The sequence below is a fragment of the Quercus lobata genome, chromosome 2 (assembly GCF_001633185.2).
Source record: "Quercus lobata isolate SW786 chromosome 2, ValleyOak3.0 Primary Assembly, whole genome shotgun sequence".
NCBI lineage: Eukaryota > Viridiplantae > Streptophyta > Magnoliopsida > Fagales > Fagaceae > Quercus > Quercus lobata.
Window position 1 is genome coordinate 37,861,608 of NC_044905.1, and position 12,745 is coordinate 37,874,352.

A 12,745-nucleotide genomic window follows, 5' to 3' on the forward strand; every position below is an offset into this window, starting at 1 on the left:
GAACTTAGGATTCTTCTGGAGGGTTCTGACTGTGTTCGGGTGGAAGGATCCTTCAAATTCTCCTACTTCTGCCGGGTTCCCATGTATTACTACTGCTACCACCCCTTTTCCTTTGTGGTTAGGCAAGGGGTTCCTCTACACTTCTGGCTCCTTCTGAGTGAGCTCCAAGATTCCTTCTCTCAACTTTTTGTGGAAGAGTCTGCGAAGGGTCCAGCAGTCCTTGGTGGAGTGCTTCACATAATTATGGATTCTGCAAAATAAAGGATTCTTCCTTTCTTCTTCAGTTGGTGGCCTGGACACAATGAATGGCCTGACAACCCCATCTCCAATCCATTTGTCTAGGACATGGTTTAACTCCTCAGCTGTACATGGGATCACTGGTGGTTCCTCAAACACCTTCCCATCTGGTCTCTTCCTTTTCTCTCCTGCTGATGCTGTCATAGCTTGGGACACGAGCAGCCTTTTTGTTCTCATGGTTTGCGCTGTCCTTCTGGTTCTCTGTAGCAGGTCAGCAAACTGTGTGATACATAAATTTTCAAGGTTGAGCCTGTAATCAAAAAGCATGTTGGCTATATAGGTTTCCATGAGCTCCTTTTCTTCATGGTCTCCATAGCAGTCTAGGGACACATCTTCGAATCTTTTAATGAATTGAACAGGATCTTCTCCAGGTCTCTGCCTCACCATTTGCAGATTCTGGAAAGTGATTTTGTCTTCACTAGGGTAATATTTGGCGCAGAATTTTTCCATCATCTCATCCCAGGTTTTGATAGACCCGGGTCTCAGCGTGGTGTACCAAGTGTATGCCCTATCCACTAAGGATTTGGCGAATTCCCTTAGACATAATTCTTTGTCTCCTGCATAGGGGCCCATAGTGTAGACAAACCTACTCACATGTTCCACGGTACTTCCATTCCTCCCATCGAAAAGATGGAACTTTGGGGGTTCGTACCCCTTAGGGTATGGTTTGCCAAGAAGTTCTGGAGGGAACGGGGGATCCCAAGAGAATTGCTTGGGGATCCCTGAGAGTTTTTCCCTTTCTTGCTCCAGGAGGGCATTGACGTCTGCCAGTGTCAAGTACTGAGGGTTGACTCTTCCTCCCACTACTGACCCTCCTTCTGGCTGCGTCCCATCTTGGTGGCCAGTAGGGGGAATATTGTCTCTGATTTCCTGTGTCCTGCCTTCTTTGAGAAGACGAACTTCTTGCTCCAGATCCTTTAACATTGTTGTATCCTGGCCATTAGGTCTGGTTCCTGCCTTGCGTGTCTTTGTTCTGACACAACCTCCTGTTCTACCAAGGGTATCCCACCTCCTTGCCTGGAGACTTCCTCGTTTTCTCCTACGGGCTCAGAGGCCGTAGGTGGCACATTAGTTCCTTTGCTGTTTCTTTGTCTTGGAGGCATTCTCTGTGAAGGGTTGCTTCTTCCTTCTTCTTTGCCCAGTCCCCAGTGGAGTCGCCAAAATGTGGGAGTGCCTTTTTCGTCACACTCAGGCCCAAGGATCCCGGGCCTGAATGAAAAGGAAGGATTTGGTGGACCGGGCCTTGACTCACCGCAGCTAACGAGCTGTTTAAGAATCAAGTGAATGCAGAGAATACTCTTGACAATATAAAGAAAAATGACAAACAAGGATATCGAAGAGTGCCAAAAATTAACAACGTAAGTTCAGAAGGAAAGAAACAGGATTAGCAAGACGATATAAAAAAAAAGTGCTGTGGGGATCCTGGGAATTATGAAGCAGTGTTTCATTAATATATTATCTGTTTGATTACGGAAAGCTCACTAGGACGTGATACAAGGTCCAATCAAGCTCAAAAATTACAGTCTTGAATGGCTATTTCAGCCTTCAAAACTTGCAAAGTTTGATTCTCGTTGAATCCGAGTATGTGCAATAGTGGCCTTTACAGGATACCAGGAAGCAATATTTGTTTTTCCCTTAGTATTTTTCTTTCTGCACAGATTTTTCTGATAGTTTTTCCCAGAGAATTTCTTCTTTCTTGTGTTTCTTTCTTTTTTTTCTCGCTGCCTTCTTCACAACCCATCCCCTCCTTTTATAATGGAGTTTTCTGGGCTTCCCGGGGAACCGTTGGTTCCCCTGTTTTGTTCTTTTGCAAACAGAGCATGTCCTATCCCCATCGTCTCGGTAAGTCCCTTTTCCGTTTTCTCTCATTCTTTCCTTCTCTCGGTTCTGATTCTTTTGAAAGCTTCTGGTTGGCCTTCCTCTTTGGGACGTGCTGAGGTATGCCCTTCTCGGCATCCCCATTTCTGGCGTCTTCCTCTTTTCCCTTTTCTTTCCTATTTGGGCGGAATCATGTTCTGCCATTTTTGAAAGTCGTTTGTTATCGTTCTTCTTCCCTGTCCTGGTTCCCCGAGGCCTTTTCCGTCTGTGCCATGAGAGGTCGCTTGCGTTTTTGCTTTTATTTCTTGTTTTCTTCTTCTGTCTTATTTCTATCGATCTGTCCCAGTCTTCCTTTTTCTTTGTGCCTGAAGGGATCCGTGCTTATTGATGTTTCCTGAGGATCCTTGCTTCTTTATACTTTGCCGTGGTCTCTTTTTTTTTTTTTTTTCGGATGCTTCTTTCTTTTCTGGGCTTCAAGATCCTATGGGCCTTTCTTTCATTCCCTCATGGGTCTTCCGTATCTATTACTTTGGGCTTAGCCTGAATTTTTCCTTTTGGGCTTGACTTGTTCTTCTTTTTTGGGCTTATTTCACTATGACCCTTTTTTAGACCTCAACAAACCTTTTCCACAAAATAAAAGGAAAGAAAAAAGAGGGAGAGAGATTTAGATAAATCTTATTGCAAATAAGCTAAGATTTATATGAGTGGGAATGGAGCTAGAAATTGTCTCTTAGGGGGTGGATCAACTTCTAGGATCAACAAATCACACACACGTAGACATAGTTATGTATGTGATTGCTATTCTTGGAAATATGAGTAATTTTTTAATATTTTGTGAGTGATAACTAACCAAAATAACAAGAAAAATTCTTAATTCAAAATTTTCGATATAATAAGTTTTGTTGAGATACTATCTTTCTTATAAAATTAAATAAGTTATATATTATTGAGTGATTGAAATCTATATATTTTATATAAAAAATAAAAATAAAAATAAAGTATTTATATGTTATTTATAATATATTCTTAGTCTTTTATGAGATAACTTTTGTTTTATTGACCCACAAGTAACAAAGCAATACAACATGAAGAATCATTTAGGAAATTACCATTCCAATTAATTTCTAGAAGACTTAATTTTCTTTTCAACTAACATCTCTTGTGATTTTACACTTTTTCCTATCTCAAAAAAAAAAAGAAAAAGAAATAACAATAAATGGAAGAAAACAAAATTTGAGGACTCTGGAAAATGATAAAAACTAACCTTCTTAAACACACATTCGAAAAGTTCATAAATAAAAACACACACACATTCCAAAAAGTGCATCCTTGACAAAACCTTCTTCTCAAAAAAAAAAAAAAAAAAAAGGTAGACAAAATCTAAAAGTATTTAGACAAAATTTATTAATCATACCAAATAAGTGTTTTATTTTGGATTTCGCAATAAATTTTCCTTAGTCACATGCCTTAAATATTAATATATTATTGTGTTATAACCACTTTAGAGATACTACAATATTTAATTTTTTATGAGATAATAAAATATTAAATTTTAAATTAAATTCCAAAGGCTTCAAGTTACAATCTATATCTATATCTATATCTATCTATATTCTATATATATTACTAAAAGCTGAAGCATAGCGTTGAATGCTGCTGCTCTCACGTTGCGCCACATCAGCTACCACGTCATTCTTTTTTTTCTTTTCTTTTTTAAAATATAATTTGTCCTACAATTTTTAAATGGTTTTTACAATTTTCAGTCCTATAAATGTAGCTCACTACTTATTTATTTACTTCTACTATTACCCTATAATAAATCCAGCCCACTACTTATTTATTTACTTCTACTATCACTTTATAATAAATCTGTATAATTAATCCAGCTCACCTCTTATTTATTTAGTTCCTCTATCAAGCCCAACCCAAAACCTTTTCAGTTCAGTTTTAGAGTTTTGTGTGAGCCTTTTTTGCTTTAAAAAAAAAAAAAAAAAAAAAAATCGTTGAAGCATTTCAGGCTTTAGGGTTTTTTTTTTTTTTTTCAATTTTCTTATAATTGTTTTTAACATTTTGTTTTTAATATTTACACTTCTCCAACCTTTCTCTCTCCCTTACCATTTCATCTCTCCACTACTTCTTCAATCTTTTTCCCTCCATTACCTTTTCATCTCCCCACTATCCTTTACATTAATATCATTTTTCCTCTTTCCCTTCATCTTCCTTTATTTTTGTCTCTTCTTATTCACACCATCTTATTATAAATTTGTCACTATCTCTTCTATTCTATGCATAATTTTCCCTCACAAAAAAAGGTTCTCTCTCTCTCTCTCTCTCTCTAAATTTTTTGGTGGATTTTTTTTTTCTTGCATCTCTACTTTAGGTTGATAATTTTTTATATCCTTTAAAACTCTATTTTGGGTTAATGCAATTTAGTTTTGTTTTTTAAATTGTTGTTGTTGTCTTTTATTTATTTTTTATTCTCTTTGATTGTTAAATGTTATCCTATTGCATTCTAAAGAATTAAATATAGCATATAAAAATATAATATTATTCTGTTACATAGCATGATTTTTTATAATGCTCAATTTAGATGTTAAACTATGAGACTTTACTAATTTTTGTTTATTTTCTAATCATTTGTGGTGGAAAAAGTACTCTTAATAGTTGTATTAAAAGTACTCTATAATACCATTTATTTAAAGAAAAGCAAAGGTTAGCCAAACGAAAATAATCGGATAGGTGACAAATTTTAACTTTTACAATTTTATTTTTATTATTATTATTTTATAACAATGCATGTATAGAAATTTAATTCTTAGATTTTGCTAATAATTATTTATTTGATAATAGGTTTTGGGCGGCCGAAATTATAATTTCTACAAAGAAAATAACCTTAATAGATTATCAAAAACAAAATTTTATCCTAATATTGGTTCAATTAATCATTGTTAAGTTTTTTTTTTTTTTTTTAGTTTACATTTTTTTTTGGTGTTTTGGATTGTTCCTATATTACATTTATGATTGTTCCTATAATAAATAAAAATATAATTATGAAATACATTACTCATTATTAGATTAGTTTAAATTGTAAAAAAAAATAATAATAATAAAATCACCATAAAAATAATTATCACATGTAACGCGCGGGTTCGCGGCTAGTTTGTGTATAATAAATAAATACAACTTGTGGGGTCAAAGAAAGTATAGCCCAGGCCCAGGCCCAGTTTACCTTAAGGTCTGCGGCCCAAGCCGAGGAGAGCCATTGCCGAGGACGACCTCCTGCTCGGCACTTCACTAAACGCCCAAAGAAATGAGCAAACTGAGTGTAGGGGCGGGGCCAGGGAAAAAGTAACCAACCCAGTAATACGGAATTTAGCGTCTGACAAGCCCATGCCCATGCCCATGCCCATGCGCTTTTCCAGCAACTCCCAACCACTCTAGGTATGGGCCGATTGGACAGGCCTGCACCCCAAAAGTAAAGTCAACACGTGGACGCAAAAAAGGGGATGGAACACCGGTATAAAAGGAGAAGAAAATAAAGCTCTTGGAGGGACACACAACTTTGGCGAGAGGAAAAGAAAAGGGGTTGTGCTAGGGAAACCAAGCCCGCCCATGCAGTATTTCCGGCAGGAACTACTACTAAACAGCTCATCTATACCCAAGGTCATACCTTTGAAGCCCACTCTCTACAAATGATATTGTGAGGGCCTCTTTTCGTACGAGCCCAACATTGTCTTGGGATCGTAACAAATTGGGTACTTACAATTGGCGCCGTCTGTGGGGAGGTTTGTGTCTTGGCATAGATGATGGTTTGAGACAGTACCCGTGTCGTTCCTATCAGCCACTTACAGTGCTCTAGCATAAAGCTTCGATAAGGGCTATGATTCTTGACTAGGGGCTACACTTATAGCGTCAGCCACGCAGATGGTTCAAGGGGCTCGGCCGAGGATTTCATTCCCTTAAAAGCCAAGGCCCTATAAGCAAAAAGTACAAGTTTTGGACAGAATCAAGGCCTTGCATGGTCCTCGGACCCAAGCCTTTGGGGAAACCAACTACTTACAAGCAAAAAGTACAAGTTTTGGACAGAACCAAGGCCTTGCATGGTCCTCGGACCCAAGCCTCTGGGGAAACCAACTACTTACAAGCAGAAGTACAAGTTTTGGACAGAACCAAGGCCTTGCATGGTCCTCGGACCCAAGCCTCTGGGGAAACCAACTACTTACAAGCAAAAAGTACAAGTTTTGGACAGAACCAAGGCCTTGCATGGTCCTCGGACCCAAGCCTCTGGGGAAACCAACTACTTACAAGCAAAAGTACAAGTTTTGGACAGAACCAAGGCCTTGCATGGGGTCCTCGGACCCAAGCCTCTGGGGAAACCAACTACTTACAAGCAAAAGTACAAGTTTTGGACAGAACCAAGGCCTTGCATGGTCCTCGGACCCAAGCCTCTGGGGAAACCAACTACTTAAGCAAAAGTACAAGTTTTGGACAGAACCAAGGCCTTGCATGGTCCTCGGACCCAAGCCTCTGGGGAAACCAACTACTTACAAGCAAAAAGTACAAGTTTTGGACAGAACCAAGGCCTTGCCTGGTCCTCGGACCCAAGCCTCTGGGGAAACCAACTACTTACAAGCAAAAGTACAAGTTTTGGACAGAACCAAGGCCTTGCCTGGTCCTCGGACCCAAGCCTCTGGGGAAACCAACTACTTACAAGCAAAAGTACAAGTTTTGGATAGAACCAAGGCCTTGCCTGGTCCTCGGACCCAAGCCTCTGGGGAAACCAACTACTTACAAGCAAAAGTACAAGTTTTGGACAGAGCCAAGGCCTTGCATGGTCCTCGGACCCAAGTCTCTGGGGAAACCAACTACTTACAAGCAAAAAGTACAAGTTTTGGACAGAACCAAGGCCTTGCCTGGTCCTCGGACCCAAGCCTCTGGGGAAACCAACTACTTACAAGCAAAAGTACAAGTTTTAGACAGAACCAAGGCCTTGCCTGGTCCTCGGACCCAAGCCTCTGGGGAAACCAACTACTTACAAGAAAAAAGTACAAGTTTTGAACAGAACCAAGGCCTTGCATGGTCCTCAGACCCAAGCCTCTGGGGAAACCAACTACTTAAAAGCAAAAGTACAAGTTTTGGACAGAACCAAGGCCTTGCCTGGTCCTCGGACCCAAGCCTCTGGGGAAACCAACTACTTACAAGCAAAAGTACAAGTTTTGGACAGAACTAAGGCCTTGCCTGGTGCTCCTACCCAAGCCTCTGGGGAAACCAACTATTTACAAGCAAAAGTACAAGTTTTGGACAGAACCAAGGCCTTGCCTGGTCCTCGGACCCAAGCCTCTGGGGAAACCAACTACTTACAAGCAAAAATACAAGTTTTGGACAGAACCAAGGTCTTGCATGGTCCTCGGACCCAAGCCTCTGGGGAAACCAACTACTTACAAGCAAAAGTACAAATTTTGGACAGAACCAAGGCCTTGCATGGTCCTCGGACCCAAGCCTCTGGGAAACCAAGTACTTAAAAGAAAAACTACGTTACGGGGCCTTAGAATCTATCCGAGGAGAACTCCCCATTAACAGTTGGGTTAATCCCTACACTGAATGGATTCCCCAGTCTACCCTCGGACCCTCAGTACCAAAGGGACTGATGCAATATAGAGCAACCTGCTACCAAAAACACAATTGAGGTCCCTCACTGCTCGGCTACCCTCTCGGATAAATTATTTAGAGTTTATCGTTCTCGGACATTTGTCTAACATGCATCGCACAGCGCTCAGCCGTTATCCCGGTTAGTTCCAAGAGTTTAATTTATTGAGGATTACCATTATTATACTTGATAATGTCAGTAGGTTTAAACTAGGAGGAGTTTGTTTTAAGGCATTTTTCTGCTCCAAGTATCATCAAAGGCAAGCGTACATTTAATATTCATTCACAAAGTAATTGCTGCCGAAAGGAAAAATATTTAGAAAGAAATAAACTCATCTTTTATTAAGACAAAGAAATAGTACAGTGTACAATGAAAAGCTGGAATAAGCTTATACTAAAGCTAACTACACAAGTGAAAAGAAAAGATACAATAGAATGAAGATAAAGCCGAAGAAAAAGTGCAGAGGAGAGATTGGCTGTTGTTCCAAGATGCTGTTTAAGGAAACCATTCCTCAACACTTTTACATGCCCATAACTCAGGCAGCCAAAGAACCCAACTTGGGGCCTGCACCGTTGAAGAAAAGGTGCAGGGAACCTGACCTCAGGCTAACACCGTTTGAAGAAACGGTGCAAAGAGCCGGAGGTGGGGGAGCCTCCGTATAACCACGTCTGCGATAAAGCAGACGGCGCTGATGGCGGAAAACCTTACTTCTGACGCGTCAAGAGTCTGACGCGACCAGTACCTGCTTCGGATTTTGGCTAAAAGAGGTAGAAAAACCATCCTCGCCTTACCAAGATGGAGGATCATCTTGAGTCTGTGTCCACCTTGTCCAGACCACACCACCTTGAGCTTCGGAGAGATCCGGTACCTCTGTGGCGGGTGTAGTTCCTTCACCCCTATACGTGCCTTAGGCATATTACACTAAGGATGGAGAGCACTAAATATGGAGACTGTGATTATGGCTGAAGGATTGCGGTTGTAAAGAAAACCGAAGGGTTTGAATGTAAGAGGAATAACCTCCTGTCCTACTTATTTAAAGGGAAAGGAGGAGATATTTAATTTACGCAGAGTCCCAAAGAATGCTACAGACAAGGAATAGTGGGCTCAAGTTCCAACGCCATTCGTGACCGTAGGATCTGAAGATCCTCGTGAAGGAGCACCTCGAGCGTAGGGGTGTCAAAGGACCCCGCGTGAATGGGTGAAGGAATGCCTCTTAATTTGACACGTCCCCCGTGTAAGTGGAAAAATGCAAATATTAATGGAGTGTAGAATCAGAGCAGGCTATGATGCAGGCCCAACATTATCAAAACCCTCCTCCCCAACTAAAAGTCGGGCAGCAGGTTTTTGAGGGGCTATTGTGGGGTCAAAGAAAGTAAAGCCCAGGCCCAGGCCCAGTTTACCTTAAGGTCCGCGGCCCAAGCCGAGGAGAGCCATTGCCGAGGACGACCTCCTGCTCGGCACTTTACTAAACGCCCAAAGAAAGGAGCAAACTGAGTGTAGGGGCGGGGCCAGGGAAAAAGTAACCAACCCAGTAATACAGAATTCAGCGTTTGACAAGCCCATGCCCATGCCCATGCGCTTTTCCAGCAACTCCCAACCACTCTAGGTATGGGCCAATTGGACAGGCCTGCACCCCAAAAGTAAAGTCAACATGTGGACGCAAAAAAGGGGATGGAACACCGGTATAAAAGGAGAAGAAAATAAAGCTCTTGGAGGGACACACAACTCTGGCGAGAGGAAAAGAAAAGGGGTTGTGCTAGGGAAACCAAGCCCGCCCATGCAGTATTTCCGGCAGGAACTACTACTAAACAGCTCATCTATGCCCAAGGTCATACCTTTGAAGCCCACTCTCTACAAATGATATTGTGAGGGCCTCTTTTCGTACGAGCCCAACACTGTCTTGGGATCATAACAAATTGGGTACTTACACAACTCAATCCCAAAAGCCTATGCTCCAAAATTGACTCCATTCTTAAAAACTTTTGGTAGCTAGTTTCCAACATGAGAAAAAAACCAACGTGCCTTAAATCTTGGTCTCCCATATGTAAGCCTAAAAACCTTGGTGGTCTAGGACTCCACAGGACAACAGACACTCTCTCAATGCCAAACTTGGGTGGAACATGGGCATCCCTTTTAATGAAAAAAAAAAAAAATACTTGAAAGGCACACCCCATTCATGCATGCCAAGAGAAGTTGTTCATGGCAATGGAAAGGAAATTCTATATTCTAGGAAATGGGAGACGCACACCTGTTTGGGATCACCCATGGATACCAATGCTTGAAGGCTTCACCCCCACTGCCCCTACACCAAATGACCATGGCATCCATAGAGTTTCAGACCTAATTAATTCTATCTCCCTCCAATGTGACAGAGAGAATTTCCTCAAATTTTGATACATAAAAAACTACGAATTTTTTCAAAATCCACCTATCCTCATACGAACACATCTGGGTTACAAATAGCTCAAGGAAATTCACAACAAAATTTGCTTATCTCATACCAAAATCCAAATTTTGACTCCAATTGCCCACTCAAAAACAGAAATTGGAATGCCATTATGCAAAATTTTGTATTAGATTTAAATTGATGTCATATAAGATTGCCTGGGATGTTCTCCCTTAGCAGCTCAAACCACATCCATAGACAAATTTTGTATCTTACGTAATGTTGAAGAAGAGACAACTTTTCACCTATTCACACAATGCCCCCTTACCCAATCGCTTTGGCTTTCCTCTTCCTGGGCTATCCAGCTAAATAGACTTCTCGTACTTAACACAACAAACTATATGAGGCTCTTGAAAAATCCAAGTACTTATCCAAACTTTTCTCTTGAAAAGACTCCAAAATTCTTGCTCTTTTCGGCTGTTGCATGTGACCAAATTTGGTTACATAGAAACAAGTTAAATAAGAGTCACTTACAAGGCCACAACCACACCCCTCCCCCTATCTACTCACACGAGACATAAATTTCTCTTCCAAAAGCAAGCATGGGACTTCTCATACATTCAAAACACAAAACCATCTCATAGTTCATGGTCTCCTCCGCCCTTTGGCTTGCCAAAGATCAATTGATGCCGCAATCAAAACAGATAATTCCCTCCTTGTTGCTGTTTAATTGTCGTGATTTCTTGGGGTTAATTTATCTATGCATGAATAGGTATAGAAGTCAATGGAGAGCCTATTTGGGTCAAAGCAAAAGTTGCAATCCTCGCTGTATCCTCTACACATAGCATGGGATCGAACAACATTATCTTTGAAGGCAATTGATAGAATGTTATTGAGCCCATACAGAACTCCTCAATCACAACGCATTGTTCAATCTCACCTATCATTGAGGACACCAACCTTTTATGGTTATACCGCTCCCTTTCTTCTTGATCTTTTTCTATTGTAATTAAGCAAGCCAACTATGTTGCTCATGGCCTTGCAGCATAAGTTCCTTTTTGTAACGATATTGGGTTCTTCTCATCTCCAATCTTCGTGCCCATATATATATACATATATATATATATATAAAGAAGAAAGACAATACGTTATATTATTAAGGGAGGCTATAGAAATCAACCTGGAGAACAAGAACAAGTGGAACATCTTCCATCTAGACTACCATATGGGAGGAGCAAATAGCTCTCCGTGCAAGTGAGTATGCAACAGTATTATAAAGCCTATGTACATGAGAAAAACTATAATCAATGAAAGACTGGGATCATGCCCATATTCTAAAGCGAGATATGGTAGATGGCTCGAGCCTGACCCTTTTGTCTTAATAAAATTCATCATTTAACCACACCAAAAAAAAAAAAAAAAAAAAAAAAAAAAAAACCAAACTTGATGGAAAATCAATGGGGGTTAAAAAAAAAAGAAAAATGAGTAAAATGTTATTTTGGTCCATAAACTTTACCAAATATTTGTTTGTTGTCCCTAAACTTTAAAAGTTCTTTTTTTTCTTTTTTAAATTTTGTAAATATTTTTTTAATAGTTTAGAGACAAAAATAGCCAATAGGGATGGAAAAAAAATTCTTTTCAATAATTAAAAAAAAAAATGAATTTTTAGCAAAATTTAAGAACATAAAATAAAACATTTTTCAATAAGTTAGAGTCGAAAAGAAAGTTTTTCAATAGTTTAATGAGAAAAAAACAAACTTTTAAAGTGTAGTGGCAAAAAACAAATTTTTGGTAAAATATAAAAATGGGATAATTACAGCAAACCTACCTGAGGTTTGGCCCGTTTGCATTTTATCTACCCATGGTTCAAAAATTATCACTTTGCTTGAAGTTAGTTCTGTTAGCCTTCCGTAATCCACCTCTCCATTTGCCGTTAGAAAAACACATTTTTAGGCTAAAACAAATATAACAAGAATAAAAAAGCTAGGATTTTTCATTCCTCATGAACTTTAATGAGAACAAAGTGGGGGAACAAAACACCAATCAAATGACTCAATGAAATTATTTTTAATCCATAACAATATCAACAATTTCACAACAGGCCAACTATCACAACATCCCAACTATCACAACAGCCACAATCACACTAGTGCTTAACTCTTTCTTCGAAGACAATTTTCCTTTTGCTTCACTCATTACAGGTGCTTCTGGTAACGAGCTCGGGTTCGATGGCACCGTCTGACCTAATGCAGTCATTGGAGATGTATTGGTGAACGAACAAGCAGGCAAAGGACTCGACCCACATAGCCCTTCGTTCCCAGAAAAGCTTCCTTGACCAAAGCACAGCGATGGGTTTCATTTTCCTTCATTCTTGCTTCATGGGTTTCATTTTTTTTGTGGTTTTGGTTGTGGGTTCATCTGATTTTTGTGGTTTTGGTTGTGGGTTCATCAGATTTCCTTCGTTCTCGCATCCGTCTCGGTCTCAACTTCTGTCTCGGCGGTTTGGAGCAGATCTAGGAAGAGGGCCAGTGGTGGTTTAGAGAGAATGGAGCTCGATCTCGGCCTCCGTCTCGGCCGGCGGTGGTTTTCTTTTTTTC